The sequence below is a fragment of the Arachis ipaensis genome, chromosome B3 (assembly GCF_059453495.1).
Source record: "Arachis ipaensis isolate K30076 ecotype BB chromosome B3, ASM5945349v1, whole genome shotgun sequence".
Taxonomy (NCBI): Eukaryota; Viridiplantae; Streptophyta; class Magnoliopsida; order Fabales; family Fabaceae; genus Arachis; species Arachis ipaensis.
The window spans coordinates 33038002-33050725 of NC_142438.1; the positions used below are offsets into that span (position 1 = coordinate 33038002).

The 12724-nt window shown below is 41.3% G+C and overlaps 1 non-coding gene across 1 annotated transcript; it reads right to left on the reverse strand.

Moving 5' to 3' along the window:
- Positions 1–4562: 4562 nt before the first annotated feature.
- Positions 4563–4670, reverse strand: LOC148570244 (small nucleolar RNA R71). Its single transcript, XR_015908879.1, has one exon. It is a non-coding gene; the product is annotated as a small nucleolar RNA R71 (small nucleolar RNA).
- Positions 4671–12724: the final 8054 nt, after the last annotated feature.

The window sequence follows — 12724 nt, forward strand, 5'->3', positions numbered from 1 at the left end:
ATTGCTGGGCACATTTTCTATTTAAAAATCATGTGCGGCCACCGACGCGTATGCGTACAGCACGCGTGCGCGTCCCTTGAGTTTTCGCGATCCACGCGTGTGCGTACCGTGCGCGTGCGCGTGGATGATTATATCCAAATCTTTGGCTTTTCCATGATTGCTCCACTTTGCATGCTTTCTTCTTCACTCCTTTGATCCATTTCTAGCCCTTTTCAACCTAAAATCACTAGCAAACACATCAAGGCATCTAGTGGAATCAAATGTGAATTAAAATCATCAAATTAGAGGTCTACAAGCATGTTTTCACACTTAAGCACAAAATAGGAGACAATCATGAAACCATGCTGTTTCATTGAATAAATGTGGGTAAAAGGTCATAAAATCCCCCAAATCAAGTACAAGATAAACCCTAAATATGGGGTTTATCAAGCACTTTGCTGATGAAGTATATTGGGCATTGAGTTTTGTCTTCTTCTCGGACAAGGACTGCCGCCATGGCTTGCGTGGTTACTGCTAGGTATAAGTACATGGGTTTCCCTTCTCTAGGTTTGTTGAGTATGGGGGATTCAGAGAGTATCTTTTTGAAGTGGCTGAACGCTTCTTCGCATGCTGGGGTCCACTCGAAGGTTATTCCATTCTTCATCAAGTTGAAGAATGGGATGGCCTTTTCTGCCGAGGCACCGAGGAACCGAGATAGAGCCGTGAGCTTCCCGGTGAGTGATGAGCGGATAATTTATACGCTTTTTGGCATTGTTTTTAGTATATTTTAGTTAGTTTTTATTATGTTTTTATTAGTTTTTAAATAAAAATCACTCTTCTGGACTTTACTACGAGTTTATGTATTTTTCTGTGATTTCAGGTATTTTCTTGCTGAAATTGAGGGACCTGAGCAAAAATCTGATTCAGAGGATGAAAAAGGACTGCAGATGCTGTTGGATCCAGACCTCCCTACACTCAAAGTGGACTTTCTGGAGATACAGAAGCTCAATTGGTGCACTATCAATTGCGTTGGAAAGTAGACATTCTGGGCTTTCCAGAAATATATAATAGTCCATACTTTGCCCGAGACTTGATGGCCCAAACAGGCGTTCCAAGTCAGCTTAAGAATTCTGGCGTTTAACGCCGGAACTGGCACAAAAGCTGGAGTTAAACGCCCAAACTGGCACAAAAGCTGGCGTTTAACTCCAAGAAAAGTCTCTACACATGGAAGCTTCAATGCTCAGCCCAAGCACACACCAAGTGGGCCCGGAAGAAGATTTCTGCATTAATTACTGATTTCTGTAAACCCTAGGCTACTAGTTCTCTATAAATAGGACCTTTTACTATTGTATTTAGACACAGATCTTTGGACGTTTAGTCCCTAGACCTTGGAGGATGGCCATTCGGCCATGCTTACACCATTATCACTTTTGTATTTTCAACGGTGGAGTTTCTACACACCATAGATTAAGGTGTGGAGCTCTGCTGTTCTTCATGAATTAATACAAAGTACTATTGTTTTTCTATTCAACTCAAGTCTATTTCTTCTCCAAGATATTCATTCGCACCCAAGAACATGATGAATGTGATGATTATGTGACACTCATCACCATTCTCACCTATGAACGCGTGACTGACAACCACTTCCGTTCTACATGCAAACAAGCTTGAATGTGTATCTCTTGGGTTTCTAATCTAAGATTAGAACCTTCGTGGTATAGGCTAGAATTATTGCGGTCATTCTTGAGATCCGGAAAGTCTAAACCTTGTCTGTGGTATTCCGAGTAGGATCTGGGAAGGGATGACTGTGACGAGTTTCAAACTCGCGATTGTTGGGCGTGTGACAGACGCAAAAGGATCAATGGATCCTATTCCAGCATGATCGAGAACCGACAGATGATTAGCCGTGCGGTGACAGCGTGCGTAGAACATTTTCACTGAGAGGACGGGAAGTAGCCATTGACAACGGTGATGCCCAACATAAAGCTTGCCATGGAAAGGAGTATGAATGATTGGAAGAAGGCAAGAGGAAAGCAGAGGTTCAGGAGGAACAAAGCATCTTCATACGCTTATCTGAAATTCCAACCAAAGAATTACATAAGTATCTCTATCTTTATTTTATGTTTTATTTATCTTTTAATTATCAATTCTCCATCACCATCTGAATTCGCCTGACTGAGATTTACAAGGTGACCATAGCTTGCTTCAAGCCGACAGTCTCCGTGGGATCGACCCTTACTCACGTAAGGTATTACTTGGATGACCCAGTGCACTTGCTGGTTAGTTATGTGGAATTGTGACAAAGTGTGATTCACGTTTGAGAGCTCCAAGTCCTTTGGCGCCATTGTTGATGATCACAATTTCGTGCACCAAGTTTTTGGCGCCGTTGCCGGAGATTGAACGAATAACAATTTCGCATTTGTTTCCGGTAACAACAGTGCCAAGTTTGGTCCGGCAACAACACCAAGTTTTTGGCGCCGTTGCCGGGGATTGTTCGAGTTTGGACAACTGATGGCTCATCTTGTTGCTTAGATTAGGTACTTTTCTTTTTATTTTTTTTTCAGAATTTTTAAGAATGAATTCTAGAGTTTCAAGGTGATGTTCTTATCATCACAAAAGCTAATTGATTCTCATCAATTTAGCTGCTGAATGTAATGTCCTGCTGAAGCTTGGCTAACCATGTCTAATCTTTTTAGACTGAAGCTTTAGACTAACATTGCATGATTCCTGGAATTCTTATTAAAAGTTTTGATTATCTTTATTTTCTCTTCCATATAATTTTTGGAAAAAAATACAAAAAAATTTTAAAACATAAAAACCAAAAATATTTTATGTTTCTTGTTTGAGTCTAGTGTCTAATTTTAAGTTTGGTGTCAATTGCATGCCTCTCATTTTCGAAAATTACATGCATTATGTTCTTCATTGATCTTCAAGTTGTTCTTGATGATTTCCTTGCTCTGATCTTTAAATTCTCTTGTTTTGTGTGTTTTGTTATTTTTCATATGCATTCTCAATTTATTAGTGTCTCTTATAAGAAAATTTTTAAGTTTGGTGTCTTGCATGCATTGTTTACTTGATCTTAGTTGCATTTTTATTATTTCTCATCATCAAAAATTCAAAAATATTTTTAAAACTATGTCTTTTCAAGTCAATAATACAGATAATTGAAGATTCAGAACATTCAGCAGAGGAATCAAACAGAAAAAGCTGGGCGTTCAAAACGGCCAGTGAAGAAGAAAAACTGGCGTTTGCTGGGCGTTTAACGCCCAAAAAGGTAGAGTTTTGGGCGTTAAACGCCAGAATGGATGCCATTCTGGGTGTTTAACGCCAGGATGACACTAGAGGGAAGATTTTGTTTTTAATCCAAATTTTTTTCAAATTTTCATAATTTTTCAAAATCAAATCTTTTTCAAATCATATCTTTTCAATCATATCCTTTCAAAATCAATTTCTTTCCAATTTTTTTATTATTATAATTTTCGAAAATCCTTGCCATAATTAATGATTTACTTTAAAATTTTCAAGTTGTTACTTTCCTATTAAGAAAGGATCAAATTTTAAATTCTAGAATCATATCTTCTAATTTCTTGTTAGTCAAGTAATCAACTTTAATTTTATAACTTTCTCTTTTTAATTTGATTTTCAATCATATCTTCTCAATCATATCTTTTCAATCACATCTTTTTCAAAATTAATTTTCAATCATATCTTTTTAATTTCTAATTTCAAAATCTTTTTCAAAATCACTTAATTTCTTTCCCAATTTTAGTTTTCGAAAATCATCAATCAAATTTTCAAAATTTCTTTTAATTATTTCAAAATCTTTTACTTTAATTTCGAAAATTCTTCCCCTCTTCTCACATCCTTCTACTTAAGGACTAACACTCCTCCACTATCAATAATTTGAACTCTATCCCTCTTGATAAGTTCGAATTCTTCTCTTTCTACCTTCTCCTTCTATTCTTCTTTTCCTCTGACACCTCAAGGAATCTCTATACTGTAACATAGAGGATTCCATACTTTCTTGTTCTCTTCTCTTTCATATGAGCAGGAACAAAGATAAAGGCATACTTGTTCAAGCTGATCCTGAACCTGAAAGGACCTTGAAGAGAAGGCTAAGAGAGGCTAAAACACAATTCTCTCTAGAGGGCCTAACAGAGCTTTTCAAGGAAGAAGAAACCATGGCAGCCGAAAACAACAATGCCAACAATGCAAAGAAGGTGCTTGGTGACTTTACTGCACCTACTCCTGACTTCTATGGGAGAAGCATCTCAATCCCTGCCATTGGAGCAAACAACTTTGAGCTTAAGCCTCAATTAGTTTCTCTAATGCAACAGAATTACAAGTTTCATGGACTTCCATTGGAAGATCCTCATCAGTTCTTAGTTGAATTCTTGCAAATCTGTGACACTGTCAAGACCAATGGGGTTGACCCTGAAGTCTACAGACTTATTCTCTTCCCTTTTGCTGTAAGAGACAGAGCTAGGACATGGTTAGATTCACAACCCAAAAAAAGCCTGAACTCTTGGGAAAAGCTAGTCAATGCCTTCTTGGCAAAGTTCTTTCCACCTCAAAAATTGAGCAAGCTTAGAGTGGAAGTCCAAACCTTCAGACAGAAGGAAGGAGAATCCCTCTATGAAGCTTGGGAAAGATACAAGCAATTGATCAGAAGGTGTCCTTCTGACATGCTTTCAGAATGGAGCATCATAGGTATCTTCTATGATGGTCTGTCTGAACTGTCCAAGATGTCATTGGACAGCTCTGCTGGAGGATCTCTTCATCTGAAGAAGACGCCTACAGAAGCTCAGGAACTCATTGAGATGGTTGCAAATAACCAATTCATGTACACTTCTGAAAGGAACCCTGTGAATAATGGGACAAATCAGAAGAAAGGAGTTCTTGAGATTGATGCTCTGAATGCCATACTGGTTCAGAATAAAATATTGACTCAGCAAGTCAATATGATTTCTCAAAGTCTGTCTGGAATGCAAGCTGCACCAGGCAGTACTTAGGAAGCTTCCCCTGAAAAAGAAGCTTATGATCCTGAGAACCCAGCAATGGAAGAGGTGAATTACATGGGAGATTCCTATGGAAACACCTATAATCCTTCATGGAGAAATCATCCAAACCTCTCATGGAAGGATCAACAGAGGCCTCAACAAGGCTTCAACAACAATAATGGTGGAAGAAATAGGTTTAGCAATGGCAAATCTTTTCCATCATCTTCTCAGCAACAGACAGAGAATTCTAAGCAGAGCCATTCTGAATTAGCAACCATAGTCTCTGATCTAATTAAAACCACTCAAAGTTTTATGACTGAAATAAGGTCCTCCATTAGAAATTTGGAGGCACAAGTGGGTCAGTTGAGTAAGAAAGTTACTGAACTCCCTACTAGTACTCTCCCAAGCAATACAGAAGAGAATCCAAAGAGAGAGTGCAAGGTCATAAACACGTCTCACATGGCCGAACCTAGAGAGGAGGAAGAGGAAGTGATTTCCACTGAGGAAGACCTCAATGGATGTCCACTGGCCTCTAAGGAGTTCCCTAATGAGGAACCGTGGGAATCTGAGGCTCACACTGAGACCATAGAGATTCCATTGAATTTACTTCTGCCATTCATGAGCTCTGATGAGTATTCTTTCTCTGAAGAGGATGAAGATGTTACTGAAGAGCAAGTTGCTAAGTACCTTGGAGCAATCATGAAGCTAAATACCAGGTTGTTTGGTAATGAGACTTGGGAGGATGAACCTCCATTGCTCATCAAAGAACTGGATGACTTGACTAAGCAGAGATTACCTCTAAAGAGACAAGACCCTGGAAAATTCTTAATCCCTTGTAACATAGGCACCATGACCTTTGAGAAGGCTCTGTGTGACCTGGGGTCAAGTATAAACCTTATGCCTCTCTCTGCAATGGAGAAGCTAGGGATTATTGAGGTACAAGCTGCAAGAATCTCACTGGAGATGGCAGACAATTCAAAGAAACAGGCTTATGGACTTGTAGAGGATGTCTTGGTAAAGGTTGAAAACCACTACATCCCTGCTGATTTCATAATCCTAGAGACTGGGAAGTGTGTGGATGAATCCATCATCCTTGGCAGACCCTTCCTAGCCACAGCAAAAGCTATAATTGATGTTGACAGAGGAGAATTGATCATTCAAGTGAATGAAGACTCCCTTGTGTTTAAAGCTCAAGGATATCCCTCTGTAACCATGGAGAGGAAGCATGAAGAGCTTCTCTCAATACAGAGTCAGACAGAGCCCCCACAGTCAAACTCTAAGTTTGGTGTTGGGAGGTTCCAACATTGCTCTAAACATCTGTGAGGCTCCATGAGAGCCCACTATCAAGCTATTGACATTAAAGAAGCGCTTGTTGGGAGGCAACCCAATCTTTAATTATCTATGTTAAATTTCTATTTTCTTTTGTTATTTTATATTTTATGTAGGTTGATGATCATGTGAAGTCACAAAAACAATTGAAAAAGCAAAAACAGAAGAAAAAACAGTATTAAAAACAGAACACCCTGGAGGAAAAACTTACTGGCGTTTAAACGCCAGTAAGGGTAGCAGAATGGGCGTTAAACGCCCAGTCTGGCACCATTCTGGGCGTTTAACGCCAGAAATGGGCACCAGACTGGCGTTTAATGCCAGGAATGGGTAAGAAGCTGGCGTTAAACGCCAGAAATGGGCAGCAGCCTGGCGTTTAACGCCAGGATTGGCAGCAAGGGGCGTTTTGGCATGCCACATGGTGCAGGGATGAGAAATCCTTGACACCTCAGGATCTGTGGACCCCACAGGATCCCCACCTACCCCACCTCTCTCTCTCTTCTTCACCTATTCACCAATCACCTCAATACCTCTTCCCCAAAAACCCCTCACCTATCAAATCCCACCATTCTTTTTACCACTCACATCCATCCTTCATAAAACCCCACCTACCTCACCATTCAAATTCAAACCACTTTCCCACCCAAACCACCCATAATGGCTGAACCATACCCCCCTCTCTCCACTCCTATATAAACCCATCTTCACTCCTTCATTTTCACACAACATACACACTACTTCTCCCCCTTGGCCGAGACCCTAAGCCCCTTCCATCTCCTCTATTTCTTCTTCTTTTACTCTCTTCTTTCTTCTTTTGCTCGAGGACAAGCAAACCTTCTAAGTTTGGTGTGGTAAAAGCTAAAGCTTTTTGTTTTTCCATAACCATTTATGGCACCAAAGGCCGGAGAAACCTCTAGAAAGAGGAAAGGGAAAGCAAAAGCTTCCACCTCTGAGTCATGGGAGATGGAGAGATTCCTCTCAAGGGTGCATCAAGACCACTTCTATGAATTTGTGGCCAAGAAGAAGGTGATACCCGAGGTCCCTTTTAAGCTCAAAAAGGGCGAATATCTGGAGATTCGACATGAGATCCGAAGAAGAGGTTGGAAAGTTCTCACCAACCCCATTCAACAAGTCGGAATCTTAATGGTTCAAGAGTTCTATGCCAATGCATGGATCACCAAGAACCATGATCAAAGTGTGAACCCGGACCCTAAGAATTGGCTTACAATGGTCCGAGGAAAATACTTAGACTTTAGTCCGGAAAATGTAAGGTTGGCATTCAATTTACCTATGATGCAAGGAGATGCACACCCATACAATAGAAGGGTCAACTTTGATCAAAGGTTGGACCAAGTCCTCATGGACATCTGTGAAGAGGGCGCTCAATGGAAGAGAGATTCAAGAGGGAAGCCGGTTCAACTAAGAAGGCATGACCTCAAGCCCGTGGCTAGGGGATGGTTGGAGTTCATCCAACACTCAATCATTCCTACTAGCAACCGATCCGAAGTTACTATAGACCGGGCTATCATGATTCATAGCATCATGATTAGAGAGGAAGTAGAAGTTCATGAGGTTATATCCCAAGAACTCTACAAGGTAGCGGACAAGTCCTCTACTGTGGCAAGGTTAGCCTTCCCTCACCTCATTTGTCACCTTTGCAATTCAGTTAGAATTGACATAGAGGAAGACATCCTCATTGATGAGGACAAGCCCATCACTAAGAAAAGGATGGAGCAAACAAGAAATCCCACTCATGGACAAGAGCATGAGGAAACTCCTCATCATGAAATCCCTGACATGCCTCAAGGGATGCATTTTCCTCCACAAAACTATTGGGAGCAAATCAACACATCTCTAGGAGAATTAAGTTCCAACATGGGACAACTATGGGTGGAGCACCAAGAGCATTCCATCCTCCTCCATGAAATTAGAGAAGACCAAAGAACCATGAGAGAGGAGCAACAAAGGCAAGGAAGAGACATTGAGGAGCTCAAGCACTCCATAAGATCTTCAAGAGGAAGAACAAGCCGCCATCACTAAGGTGGACCCGTTCTTTAACTTCCTTGTTCTTTATTTTCTGTTTTTCGAAAATTATGCCTTATGTTTATTTATATTTGTGTCTTTATTACATGATCATTAGTGTCTAAGTGTCTATGCCTTAAAGCTGTGAAAATGAATCCATCACCTTAAATGAAAAATGTTTTTAATTGAAAAAGAAAAAGAAGTGCATGAATTTCAAATTTTAAAACAGTTTAATTATTTTGATGTGGTGGCAATACTTTTGTCTTTCTGAATGAATGCTTGAACAGTGCATATTTTTGATACTGTTGATTCATGAATGTTAAAATTGTTGGCTCTTGAAAGAATGATGGAAAAGGAGAAATGTTATTTGATAATCTGAAAAATCATAAAATTGATTCTTGAAGCAAGAAAAAGCAGTGAAAAGCTTGCAAAAAAAAAGCAAAAAAAGAAAAAAAGAAAGAAAAAAAAAAGAAAAGCAAGCAGAAAAAGCCAATACCCCTTTAAACCAAAAGGCAAGGGTGATAAAAAGGATCCAAGGCTTTGAGCATCAGTGGATAGGAGGGCCCACAGGAATAAAATCCTGGCCTAAGCGGCTAAACCAAGCTGTCCCTAACCATGTGCTTGTGGCGTGAAGGTGTCAAGTGAAAACTTGAGACTGAGCAGTTAAAGTCGTGGTCCAGAAGCAAAAAGAGTGTGCTTAAGAGCTCTGGACACCTCTAATTGGGGACTCTAGCAAAGCTGAGTCACAATCTGAAAAGGTTCACCCAGTTATGTGTCTGTGGCATTTATGTATCCGGTGGTAATACTGGAAAACAAAATGCTTTAGGTCACGGCCAAGACTCATAAAGTAGCTGTGTTCAAGAATCAACATACTTAACTAGGAGAATCAATAACACTATCTGGATTCTGAGTTTCTATAGAAGCCAATCATTCTGAACTTCAAAGGATAAAGTGAGATGCCAAAACTGTTCAGAAGCAAAAAGCTAAAAGCCCCGCTCATCTAATTAATACTGATCTTCATAGATGTTTTTGGAATCCATTGTATATTCTCTTCTTTTTATCCTATTTGATTTTTAGTTGCTTGGGGACAAGCAACAATTTAAGTTTGGTGTTGTGATGAGCGGATAATTTATACGCTTTTTGGCATTGTTTTTAATATGTTTTTAGTATATTTTAGTTAGTTTTTATTATGTTTTTATTAGTTTTTAAATAAAAATCACTCTTCTAGACTTTACTATGAGTTTGTATTTTTTTCTGTGATTTCAGGTATTTTCTGGCTGAAATTGAGGGACCTGAGCAAAAATCTGATTCAGAGGCTGAAAAAGGACTGCAGATGCTGTTGGATCCAGACCTCCCTGCACTCAAAGTGGATTTTCTGGAGCTACAGAATCCCAATTGGTACGCTCTCAATTGCGTTGGAAGGTAGACATCCTGGGTTTTCCAGAAATATATAATAGTCCATACTTTGCCCGAGATTTGATGGCCCAAACAGGCATTCCAAGTCAGCTCAAGAATTATGGCGTTTAACGCCGGAACTGGCACAAAAGCCGGAGTTAAACGCCCAAACTGGCACAAAAGCTGGTGTTTAACTCCAAGAAAAGTCTCTACACATGGAAGCTTCAATGCTCAGCCCAAGCACACACCAAGTGGGCCCGGAAGAAGATTTCTGCATTAATTACTGATTTCTGTAAACCCTAGGCTACTAGTTCTCTATAAATAGGACCTTTTACTATTGTATTTAGACACAGATCTTTGGACGTTTAGTCCCTAGACCTTGGAGGCTGGCCATTCGGCCATGCTTACACCATTATCACTTTTGTATTTTCAACGGTGGAGTTTCTACACACCATAGATTAAGGTGTGGAGCTCTGCTGTTCTTCATGAATTAATACAAAGTACTATTATTTTTCTATTCAACTCAAGTCTATTTCTTCTCCAAGATATTCATTCGCACCCAAGAACATGATGAATGTGATGATTATGTGACACTCATCACCATTCTCACCTATGAACGCGTGACTGACAACCACTTCCGTTCTACATGCAAACAAGCTTGAATGTGTATCTCTTGGGTTTCTAATCTAAGATTAGAACCTTCGTGGTATAGGCTAGAATTATTGGCGGTCATTCTTGAGATCCGGAAAGTATAAACCTTGTCTGTGGTATTCCGAGTAGGATCTGGGAAGGGATGACTGTGACGAGCTTCAAACTCACGATTGTTGGGCGTGTGACAGACGCAAAAGGATCAATGGATCCTATTCCAGCATGATCGAGAACCGACAGATGATTAGTCGTGCGGTGACAGCATGCGTAGAACATTTTCACTGAGAGGACGGGAAGTAGCCATTGACAACGGTGATGTCCAACATAAAGCTTGCCATGGAAAGGAGTATGAATAATTGGAAGAAGGCAATCGAAAAGCAGAGGTTCAGGAGGAACAAAGCATCTTCATACGCTTATCTGAAATTCCAACCAAAGAATTACATAAGTATCTCTATCTTTATTTTATGTTTTATTTATCTTTTAATTATCAATTCTCCATCACCATCTGAATTCGCCTGACTGAGATTTACAAGGTGACCATAGCTCGCTTCAAGCCGACAGTCTCCGTGGGATCGACCCTTACTCACGTAAGGTATTACTTGGACGACCCAGTGCACTTGCTGCTTAGTTGTGCGGAATTGTGACAAAGTGTGATTCACGTTTGAGAGCTCCAAGTCCTTTGGCGCCATTGTTGATGATCATAATTTCGTGCACCAGTGAGTCGTTGCACATCTTTGACGCTTCCAGGGCTTGTCATTTTGAGGACGGCTTCGTACTTGTCTGGATTGGCCTCTACCCCTCTTTATGTTATCATGAATCCTAAGAATTTCCCCGCTTCCATGGTGAATGTGCATTTGAGTGGGTTGAGCCTCATTTTAAATTTTCTTAGTGCTTTGAAGACAGCTTGGAGGTCGTCTATTAGCCTGTTCGGCTCTGCTATTTTCACCAAGGTGTCATCGACGTACACTTCTACTGTCTTGCCGATGAGGTCGTGGAAGACCTTGCTCATTAGTCTTTGATAGGTGGCTCCTGCGTTCTTTAGCCCAAATGGCATTACTTTGTAGCAATAAGTGCCTCCTGGCGTTATGAACGTCGTTTTGTCCTCGTCAGGTCGGTGCATTGGGATATGGTTATAGCCAGAGTACGCATCCATGAAGCTGAGAAAACGATACCCTGCCGCCGAGTATACCAAGGTGTCGATGTTGGGGAGGGGAAAGAGTCTTTTGGGCATGCTTTGTTCAGGTCGGAATAGTCAACACACATTCTCCACCTCCCGCTGGCTTTCTTGACTAGGACGATGTTGGACAGCCATGTCGAATACTCGAGTTCCTTGATGAATCCTGCTTCCAACAACCCGGCTGTTTGTTTGGCGACTTCGTCGGCCCTTTCTTGAGACATCTTTCTTCGCCGATAGGCTACTGGTTTGGCATCAGGTTTCACGGCTAGTCGATGGGACATGACCTCGGGATCCAATCTCGGCATGTCTGATGGCGTCCACGGAAATAGGTCACCGTTCGCCCTTACAACCTCCATGAGGGGGCCCTTGAGTTCATGGGGCAGGTTCCTATTTACAAAGGTAAACTAGTCTGCCGACTTCCCTATCTGAAACTTTTCCATGTCCCCCTCTGGTTCTGGTCTCGACTTGTCTTCCATCCTGACGTCCAGGTCTGCTAAGAACACGCCAGCTGTCTTCTTAGATTCTTTCCTTAAGGAGAGACTGGCGTTATCGCAGGCGACCGCTGCTTCTAGGTCTCCCCTTATGGATCCAACTGTTCCCTTGTCCGTTATGAACTTCATTGTCAAGAATTTATTTCATATTATGGATGAGAGTTCGTTGATGGTCTTTCTCCCCAGAATGATGTTGTATGCTGTGGAGTCTCCAAGGACTACAAAGTCTGCCATAATCGACTTCCTGGCGTCACCGGTTCCAAGATAGATTGGGAGGGAGATCGTCCCGTCGGGTTTTATGGAGTTGTCGCCTAGTCCCACGACCCCGTGCTGGTGATTTTTGAGGTCAGACTCTTTGAGCCCCATGGCGTCGAATACGTTTCTGAACAGGATGTTAGAGTCGGCCCCGGTATCGACGAGGATTCGTCTAACTAACCCTGTCCCGACCATTGCTGTAACCACCATGGGGGGTTCTCAGGGAGGTCGTGAAACCATTTATCTTCTGGGCCAAAGGATATTGTGGGAGGTCCCCTGCTGACGATGGGACCTTCTGTCGAGATGGATAGGATCCGGGTATCCTTTTTTGTTTCCGACTTGGATTTAGGAGGGCTGTCACGCCCGACCATGACGTTGACCACAAAGGTTGGGGGGTTGTTGGCGTCCCCTATGGGTTCTTGCCTTGGTTT